General features: G+C 28.2%; 1 protein-coding gene across 2 annotated transcripts in view; it reads left to right on the forward strand.

The window, feature by feature from the left end:
- Nucleotides 1-1,069: 1,069 nt before the first annotated feature.
- LOC117174889 (probable inactive tRNA-specific adenosine deaminase-like protein 3) overlaps nucleotides 1,070-10,891 on the forward strand; it is a 36,323-nt gene continuing 26,501 nt past the window's right edge. The window contains exons 1-2 of one of the 2 annotated variants that reach the window (XM_033364310.1): nucleotides 1,070-1,299; nucleotides 7,898-8,727. The gene's annotated coding sequence lies outside the window, so the exon portion shown is untranslated. The remainder of the gene's footprint in view (nucleotides 1,300-7,897; nucleotides 8,728-10,891) is intronic. The other variant, XM_033364311.1, reaches the window with a different exon arrangement.

Consider the following 10,891-nt stretch of genomic DNA (forward strand, 5'->3'; position numbering starts at 1 on the left):
GCAGACGCTTGAAGAAATATTCTGCAGGGTCGCCATTTTGTAAAAAAAGTCACATGTTTTTTTATACTTCAGCAATGTAAGAAAAAGATTTTAAAATTAATAAATGATCTAGTTATTTTATTAACTTTAAAAAAAATCATTAAAATTGATTGATTTTACCCTTTCTAAAGGTATCTCCCCCCTTAATACAAACTGATGTGTAATTGAAAACTCAAATATTAAAAATATAAATTTGAAAAATTGAGCCATTAACCATATAGATTTGGAAGAGCATAATTGCGTATAGTTCATGGATTGCAAAACTTTAAATCACAAATAATAGTTTTTTTTCTGTCGTTCTAAATTAATTCAAAGCACATTTGTATATAAGGTTTTGAAGATTTTGGTGTTTCCATTCTAAAAATTCTCAGTATAAATCACAGATGGCGCCACAAGTCCAAAGAATTATAACTAAAATAAGAAAATTTATCCTTCTTCGTTAACAAAATATTTATCATAAAAAACAATAGGTATCATTTAGAACAAAAACGAATAAGAGCCTAGGCTACAAAAATCAAAGCACATTTTTTGAATTATTTATTTTCACTCTTCTATTCCAAATTATATCACATTTACTCATTGGTAATAAATGAATAAATTAAAAGTAACAAATTTACAGAACCTTTTTTTCGTAATTTCTAATTAAATCTTAATCCCTAAATTATTAATATAATATGAAAAATAATAAGTAATGAATATTCATTTCAATTACTTAATTTCAAATTTAGTGTAAAAGAGAAAACAGGAACACCATATTTCTTTCTTTTCTTGAAAAACCAGGCCTTTACTAATTCAACCAACCTCAATAGGTGCAACCTGAATAAAAAAGGTCGTTTTATCAATCGATTGTGCAACCATCACAAATACGCACAATGAGAACGAGAATTCAGTGGATGCTTTTCATTTCATTTCTAATGCCTCGATTCTCCTTTTATTATTCAAATTCAAATATGTTGGAACTATCGGCCACCAGATGGGGCAATAATTGATTGGGCGCATCTCGAACTCTCAATCTCGAAGTGAAATAGGCACTCGGCTGTCGGTTCTAATGGGTTCTATCGTCTGAGGTTCGAGAGGCCGCCTTTTATCCTCGAGTGTCAGTAAATACCACGCGAGCAAGTCAATAAAATAAGCTCCAGTGTTTTATCAACGTCTACAACATAAGTGATTTGCGCCACATCTCGTGATTCCTACCAAAATTGACTCACGGCATTATTCTCATTGTCCATTCCAGAAATAATAAGACAAATCCAGCAGCAGGTAAGAATCAGTGCACGTGTATTTTGTTCTTATAGTAATTAAGACTAACTTCATCATTCTTGGTATGATACATCGTAGTGACAAAAATGTCAACCATTGTGGTCATTGTTATTTTAAGTAGGTCTCACTTCTCTGATGTCTTTGTCGATTTGACAAACACAACGTGTGCATGATTTTCAAGGACAGGACAGACGTGATCTTGTTTAGATTCGGAGATTTAGGATATTTGAACAAATATATCTTGTTTTTGATACTTGATTTATTTGAGCTATAGCTTGAAAATATATTGATGGGGGAGCTAATTTTCCTATGTAAACATGTTTATTTGGGCAGGATGCGTTCAATTCGCTCCCTCTTGGATTTGTTATTCATTTGGTTTACTTCAGTTTACTTCAGTTGCTCTAATTACGTAAGTCGCATGCTCGGCAGGGATGGGTACTTATATTACTTGCCGTAATTTGCATGATTTTCTACATGTAATTTACCATTTATTATTCGTAGGAAACTCGAAATTGGGTATTTCAGGGATGTGTGGGGAAATTCCAAGACGATTGCACGCCGAGGGACAAATTAAAGTGTGGTCGAAGTTTACACACGTAAAATAATCGATTTTTTGTGATCGATCTCGCCCAACACCCAACCACCCCCAGTTTGTTAGCTTGAAAGCGAAATTTCGTTCTTTTTTATTCAAATTGGTTAACATTCCGTATCCCCGGGTTTTTGAATTTAACATGGGATTTTAAATGGGTAAAGCTCTGTTTACGAATAAAAGTTGAAATAAGAAGTACTTGATATTTTTTGTAAATTAAAGTTTGGTCAATTCTTAAGGATTGTTCACGAAATAAATTCCACCAATAACTTTTAATTTTGAACACCTCAAGTCCCTCGTATCAGGCCAGGGAATGCCCAAAAAATTGCAAAATAGCAGTTTTATTTAAAATCCAGGATAAAGATAGTGTCTTGGAACTTTCTCAGCATGAATTATTTTGATTCGATAAGCGACAAGTTTCAAAGTGTTTTATAACTTATTTTTAATTGTTTTAACAATTATTATTTCTTTCAAGATATTGTGTCGTTTTTTAATCGTGAAAAGTATTTTTGAAATAATTCAGTTGATGAATTTCAGTAATAATATATTTTGCTGAATATATTTTTTAAACATATTTGATGATTGTTTAAATAATTTCAACTTGTTTGGACAATTTTTCCCTTGTAAATAATAAAATGTCATTATAATCTGACATTAATGACAAAGTTAAAGAATTTTGAGAGTTATTCATTTTTAAAATGATATTTGGCAATTATTTAGACAATTTTCTTTTGTTTAAACAATTTTTCTTTCAGTAAAATTTCGAAATGTTACTGCTTTCTGGAATCAGTAATGCAGCTAATAAATGCTAAGAGTTATATTTCGTATAAAATACAGTTTACAATTATTTAAGCAATTTTCATTTGTTTCAATAATTTTTACCCCTCTAAATTTAGAAAAGTAACTATTTTATGGAATTAATAATGAAGTTAATGAATTTTAAGAGTGATATTTATTGTTGAAGACAGTTTACAACTATTTAAACAATTATTTTCCCCTGTGAATCTTAAAAAGTTATTATTTTATGAAATTAATGATGCAGTTAGTTAATTTTAAGAGTGATATTTATTTTTGAAGGCAGGCTTGAAATTATTCAAACAATTTATTATCATTCTCTGTCTTTCATATGAAAAGGAGCAAGTAATATGAATTGTTTAAATAATTGTAGACTGTCTCACAAAAAAATATTACTTTTATCATTTAATCCTGCTACATTATTTGCAGAAAATAGATTATCGCGAATTTCGAAACAATTGTTTAAAAAAGTAAAAATTGTTTAAATAATTGCCAAATATAGTACAAAAAATATTACTTTTAAAATTCGTTAATTGTTTTATGAACTTCAGTAAAAAAATTTGTACGATTAACAGGGGAAAAATTGTTTAATCAACTGTATAATGTATTATATATATTATATTAGGAATTGAGTTTAAAAATACTTGAGTACTTGTGACTTATCAAAAATAACTAACAACCTCAAAAAAACGCAACATTACAGAATTTTCAGCGTGAGTGTGGCATAAAACTGATCTTGTGCATTTTTGGGGCATTAGCCGACCTAATACGAGGGGTTTGAGGCGCTCAAAATTAAAAGTCATTGGGTGCAATTTGTTCCTTGAATATTCCTTAAGTGGTGTCAAAGTTTTAATAAACAAAAAGTTCATATCAAGTAGATCTTATTTCAATTTTTTTTTTTTGAAAACTATAATGCCAATTGCATGGGGCAAAACTTTTTTTTAGTGGTTTAGAAAAAAATTATTTTCCACTGTGAGTATATTTGGACATTTTTTTATTTTTAAAATGCCTTATTAAGTAGTAAAAACAATACAACATTTGGTCACGATTTCTTTACTTAATTAAACAGCCTTTTAAAAATAAAAATAATAGCCAAATACATTTATTATCGAAAATAATTTTTTTCCAAGCTATAAAAAAGAAATTAAGTTTCGTTCCACACAATTGGTATTATTGCTTTGCCCTCGGCGTCGACATCTTTCCAGCTGACATCACAACATGAAATACCTAATTTTGTAATTTTCCACTTATAATCAAAGATATATCTTCGGCATAATGCATGGTTTTCTACACAACGCAAAATGCGACGTAAGTGACCAAAATCTTAAATTAATGTAATTTTCTGTATTCTTCACAAATAAACTAGATTAAGTTGGTACATAATTTAATTTTGAAAATTACGGAAAATATGAATAAATTGGATTCTTTTTTTTTATTTGCTAAAGTAAAAACAAACCGATGTTTTTTTGAACGAGTATAGTAAGTGAAAATACCTAATACGTATTAAACGTCGAGGCCTCCAGCAAAGATACTTTGCCTCGAGTGACGCCTGACATCCCATCCCTGATACTCGGTAGGCATGTTCGTCAACCATCTTGTTGACGTACTTGGCGGGATTTATGAATTCTTTTCATGAGAGTGAATTACGTACTTTTATTTCAACCATCAGCTTTAAATAGTAATTAAAAAATAAAAACTATTTTTCAAATAAACTTATATAGAAAAAATTAGCTTCTAGCAAGATATTAGATAAATAGAGCAAAAATGAACTGAATCCCATGCATTTGGTCCATTGTTTTCCCCTCAGCAATCTGCGCAGTGAAGTTAGCTGTTGATTGAAGTGAAAATACCTAATAGCGAATTTTAATCTGATTGCGTTAGGGTTGGAAAGTTTAATGAAACTTTGGGAGCGTTTCGAAATTTCAAATATAAGTATATTAAATTTTAATATACTAATATTATTATTTGAATGTTAATATTAATATAATTCAATATTAATATAAATGAATATAAATATTTAATTTCATATTATCACAATGCCATTAAGTTTTTTTAATGTTGAAAAATTGCCAGCTTTCTAATCTACTATTTTAAAAGTATTAAAAATAATTCAAAATTCTAATTATAATTATTTAGCTGACAATTTAACAGTTTTGTTAATATCATTCTTTTTTGTTGAAAACTCAACCGTTTTGCTAAAAATTCGTTTTTTGCTGTTGATAATTCCATAATTTGGTGGACAATTTTTGTACTTTCTTGATCAACAAAGCTTTTTTGGTTTTAAAATTCATCTCTTTTGATATCATTCTTTTGTTTGTTTTTTTAGTTAAAAATGCAACTGTTTGGTTCTCTATAAAATTGAGTCTGTAATTTTGTTTACTAACATCAATTGTTGACTGGATTAAAGTAATTAATTAGCTATTCTTCATTGACATGTCAATAAAACTTACTAATTTATTAGTTAAAATAACTCATTCATAGCTAGGATTCATTCACTGATTAAAATTGTTGAAAATTTTAACTCATTCGAATCTAGAGATTTAAAAATTAATCTATTTTGTTTGAGGATACAACTATTTTATTAAAATTTCATTTTTCCATAAAATTTCCATTTTTTGCCGGAATATGAACTATTACATTTTTGGTTGAAAGTTAATTTCTTTAGTTAAAGATTCACTTCTTTGGTTGACCATTTTTTAACTATTTTGTTAAAAATTCAACTATTTTGTTGAAATTTCCTCTTTTTTGGTAGAAACTTAATCTTCTGGGTTGAGAATTGATATTTCGATTTGAAAATTCAACTATTTTGTTGAATATTGTTCTAGTGTGTTGAAAATGCCAGATTTTTACTTGCAATGTAGGAATTTGAAATTCTTCAAATTAAATTTTATAAATTCTAGAACTTTCGAAGGTTTCTAAACCTTTAGTTGAATGAAACGTTGCGACTTCATATGAAAATGCCAGCGTGTCAGTGAAACCTTTAATTGACGCTATCCCTAGACTGCTTCACGTATCGTATATTATGTATTAAGAAGTTTGGAATTATTTAGTGAACATTTTTTGTCAAAAGTATTTCAGAACAATATAAAACCCTTTTTTTATTAAAATTCATCACAATATGTGTTAAAATAATAATATGTGGGTGGCTGGTGTCCAGGAAAACCCGGAATTTTTCAAATTTATTTTTACTTTGGCAATAAACTTTACATCCTCTTCGAAAAAAAATATGTTTGACATTGTACTCCGTGTTAAGAAACATCTCTGTTAAATTATCCAAGATCATTTTATATTTTAGATTTTCAAAGTAATGCTTCGTTCATGCATTCATTTTCCTTTTAAACTGTAATTATATTAAAAATTTTATAGCGGATATCAATGGATCGATTTCGTAGGTAATCTTAATTTATTTAATTAATTGATAACAGTTGGCATAAGAAATTTATAATTTAGGGCTACTCTAAGTGTTTCGCAAAGAAATTGAAAAGCGGCTTTTGGAAAAAAATTGATTTGAACTGTCGAGTTATCCGCCTCTTTTTTTTAAAAATTCCTGTTTTCCCATTTTCAAAGACATTTACCTTTTTTCGTTTTCGCATAAATAAGAAATGAATTAATATATCCCAAAAAAATTTACAATTTAGTTCAAAATTTAATTACTTTGTTGAAACTTCAACTATCATGTTGAAAAAGTCGTCTTTTTTGTTTGAAAGTCGTCTTTTTTGTTTGAAAGTTCAATTGGTTTGTTGAAAATTCATATTTTGGACAGAAAAGTCGTATTTTCGAATAAAATATTCAACTTATAGTTGAGAAATCACCGTTTTCGGTTGAAAATTGATCTTTTTTGATTGATAATTAATCATATTTTTGGTCTAGCGTTCATTTCGTTTAGTTAAAAATTATACTATTTAATTCAGAAATAAATAATTTGTTGAAAAATCAACCTATTTCTTAAAAAGTAACCATTTTTCACTCACAATTAATTATTTTTATTTGAAAATTTTACTGTTATAGTTTTTCCAGAATTCTTCATGTTTGGTTAGAAACTTTACTAATTACAATAAAATTTAATTATTTTGTTGAAAATGTGACTTTTTAAACGCTCTCTTCTAAAAAACTCTTTTTTTTTGTAGAAAATTAGTTTTTTTGTTGAATATTCCTCTTTTTTGATATTTTTTTGTGTGGAAAGTCTTCTTTTAGTTGAAAATTCGACTATTTGATTAAAATTCTACAGTTTTTGATTGCAGTTTAATCCTTTACGTTTGACGCAATTGTTTGGCGAAAATAAATTGTTTTGATTGAAAATTTGACTATCTTCCGAAATCACCTTTTTGGCTCACCATTTAACTATTTAGTTGTGAATGCAACTTTTTGTTTAAAAATAACATTTTTAAAAATAATTAACTATTTAGTTCGAAAGTAATTTTCATGGTGAAAATTCTTCTTTTCAGGTTAAAAAGTAAAATATTTGTTTAAATATTCGACTTTTTACGTATAAAACAGTACTTTTGATGAAAATTAATCTTTTTTGGTTGTCAATTCCACATTTTCTTTCAAATGCAATATATTTCGACGTGAAGCCTTAGGAGTGTGAAGATTTGCATATTGTATTCAATATTGTATCTATATTGATTCTATTTATTAGAATTTATTCCCCTATTTTTTAAAAAAAATTACCCTATTTTTCCTTTTTTGAGAGCATTTTGGACTGTGAAGTCTGGTATCACTTTTATACAATAATTAAAACAAGATATATTATCCTGGAGTTTTTAAATGCATAATTCTTTATAAAAATTAATATAATAAAGCAATTATTACTGAATAATTTGTAATGTGAACGCTTAAAAGTCAGTCATGAAAATTGTAATTTTTGACTAGCGAACCGGAAAGTAGTCTGGATTTGATTTTTAAGTTCGAATGACCACTCTGAATAAGCAAGTTGAAAAAGTATGCCCATATTAAAAATTTCAATTGTTTAAATCGAATGATAAATATATAATTTAAGTAATTTAAAATATATTTTATGCCGAAATAATTGATCTGCTTTTAGCACCTTCACCCAGGTAAATTGAGATTTATTTTTATTCGTAGTTGCAATATTATTAATAAATCACGTAACTTTAAGGTTATTTAAAATTGTGCTTAAGTTGCGAATTAATGGGAATATCGATTTTTTTCTTGTTTCAACTTCAGTTAATGAAAATAAATTTTGTGTTACAGGATGACAAGGTTTACAAAAAAAATGTATTATTGACTGTGCAATTTCCAAATGGAAATGTAGAAATGACTGACAGCGCGTGAGGCGGCGACTGTAGAACTATCGGTTATATACTTCTTATGGGAAGTAGTCATTGGCTCCACGTAAAAAAAGTTTAATTGTTTAAATTGTGTTTCAAAAGTGAACTTTAAAAACTGGTGGTCGGTTTGTGTTAACTCGAATAATTTCAAGCAGAGTAAATATTCACACAGTGGGTATTCAAGACACGTGACCCTCTTTCTCCAATTCATTGTTTTTGTTCATTATTTGACCTCCTTATTTGAAAAATAGTCTATTTATGCAATAATTTTTTCTGATTTGAACAATTTTCGGGTAATATTTTCTTTGAAACTTATTAGATCAAGCATTACTAAAATGCAACGACTTAGGTCATTTTGTTTCAGTGTCAGTTATGTTGATTCGTGAAATGCGTACAGGGTAAGGATTAAAAGAGTCTAGTGCATCTTTAATTATCATATACATTTTTCTCATAACATTTTTACTTATTTAATTTACAAGAATTTAAAAATGCCTACGTTTATGGAACTAAACTCTTTTTATTATGTCTCGAATTTATTTCGTGCGTCTTTTACAGATACAGTTTCAGGTTTTATTTCGTCAGATCTTAAAAAAAGAAAATCAAAAAATTTCACATAATGCGTAGTGCTTCTGTAGTGTATATAACCGTTAGTTCATAGTTCGTCACCACAGCGCTACCGTCTAAGAGCGCATACTCAATTTGAAAAATATATTTTTTTATGTGGGAATAAGCTAGTAGTCAAGTGGTTTGCAGGTAAGGTTTACATGTTTTTTTTTGTAATATTTTCTTAACAATTTAAATGTGGAATCTTAAATCTTAAGCCAGCAAATGAACGAAAACCAGTTGTGTTGCCAGGTGCAATTAATTTCTAAAAATGTGTGTATTTAACAATTAGAATTTAAGCTTTTTATAAGATATAACACCATCTAACACCATTAATATAAAAAAGGTATCCAGGGTTATGTTACCGGGTGACACTTAGTCATATTTAATGGAATTTATTTTGATACCGAGTAAACTAAATATGATTTGGACATAGGGTGTTGTGGGAAAAAATAGCCTTCATAAATTCCTGTTTTTTAAGGCCATGTGATAAGTGGGTCACGTGACCAGATTCCTACCTTACCGCCACTTTTTTTCTTTCCTAACTTATTATCATACGAAACGCCAAATCGAGTTGAAAATTTGCGATAATAAACAAGAAGCACTAAAAATGGTGGGTCTGGTTTAAATTTTTATAATTATAAAAAAAATGTTTTTTGTTGTAAATAAATTTTTTTGCTTTTTTCATAATTATTAAAATTTAGGACCAGACCCACCTTTCTTAGTGCTTCTTACTCATTATTCCAAATTTTAAACTGGATGTGGCGCTTCGTGTGAAAATAAGTTGGGAAATAAAAAAAATGAGGGTATGGTAGGAATCTGGTCACGTAACCCACTCGTCACATGGCCTTAACAAAAAAAAAATTTCTAAACAGCGGCGTATAATCAGGGTGGCGGCTTGACCGGGAAATGACCGGGAATTTACTTCTGATCATAGCAAAATTCAAGTTTTTATTAGATTAATAATTTATTAGATTATTATATTAATAATTTCAATAATAATAAATAATTTATTAGATTAATAATTTTTGTCTCTGGGGCGAGTTTGCTAGTTATTTTTGACAAGCGACGACCTACTTTGACATTTAGAATATTTTCTCGAAAAAGTGGTCTGCATTCCCATGAGGGTTTGCAAAAATACCCAATTCAAAATTCCCGCTCTTCGGACCTCTTTTTTTAATTGGTCAGTCACTGACGTGGAGGAGAGCGTACAGGGACTGTGGTTGGAGGTTGCCTGAACTGTGAAACTCAAAATAACCGTGCACGGGGGACTAAATACTAGCGAGATTTTAAATTTGGGAGATTTAAAATTAGCAAGACTTCACTGTGATTAGTTAAAAGTTAAACTCTTGTTAAAAATTAATTTTTTTTTCATAAATATTTATCATTTTAATTTGCAATTAATCTCTGGTTGAAAATTGATATTTTGCATTAGAAAATTAAACCATTTGTTTGAAAATTTATGTACTTTGTGGAAAATTCATCTTTTTTGTCGAAAATTAGTCTATGGTTGAAAATTCATCTTTTTTAGCATAAAATGATACAATTCCAGTTGAAGATTCATAATTTTATTTAAAAATTAATTAGTCTGATTGAAAATTAATTTCTTTAATTGATAATTTAACTGTTCCATTTTCAGTGAAAATTGATCTTTTCTGGTTCGAAATTCAACAATCGTGATGAAAATTTGTATTTTTTATTTAAAAATTCAACTATTTCGTTGAAGATTTACGTCTTTTGTTCAAAGATAAGCAAAGATAAAAATTAGTTGTTTTTTTGTTGTTGAAGATCCATCGTTTCAATTACGAGTTTATTTCTTTGGTTGAAAAATAAGCTGTTTGTTAGAACAAATGTTTTTTCTTTGGATATTTTCTGTTTGAAAATTATTATTTTTTTAAAAATGAAAATGTAACTATTATTCCAGTTGAAGATTCCATGATTTTACTTAAAAAGTTATCTCTTTGGTTGAACATTTATTTTTTGATTAAAAATTTGATTATTTCATGTTTTAGTGAAATATCATATTTTTTGGATGAAATTAGTCTTCTTGGTTGGCAATTGTTCATTTTGGTCAAAAATTCCTTTATTCTGGTTAAAGATTCATTATTTCAGCTAAAAATGATCGCTCTATTTTAAATGTAGCTATTCCATCGATGTAACGATTTGTACTGATAAGTTACTGCGATCGTGCAGAATTCTGGAATCTTATGAGTACAAGGGTAGTTCAATAAGTCCTTAGAATGAAGTATAAAAACAATTTTTTTTGGGTAATTTTTTTTTTATTTTTCAACATAATCTCCTTGGAGCTCTATAC

This window comes from Belonocnema kinseyi, chromosome 6 (assembly GCF_010883055.1).
Source record: "Belonocnema kinseyi isolate 2016_QV_RU_SX_M_011 chromosome 6, B_treatae_v1, whole genome shotgun sequence".
NCBI lineage: Eukaryota > Metazoa > Arthropoda > Insecta > Hymenoptera > Cynipidae > Belonocnema > Belonocnema kinseyi.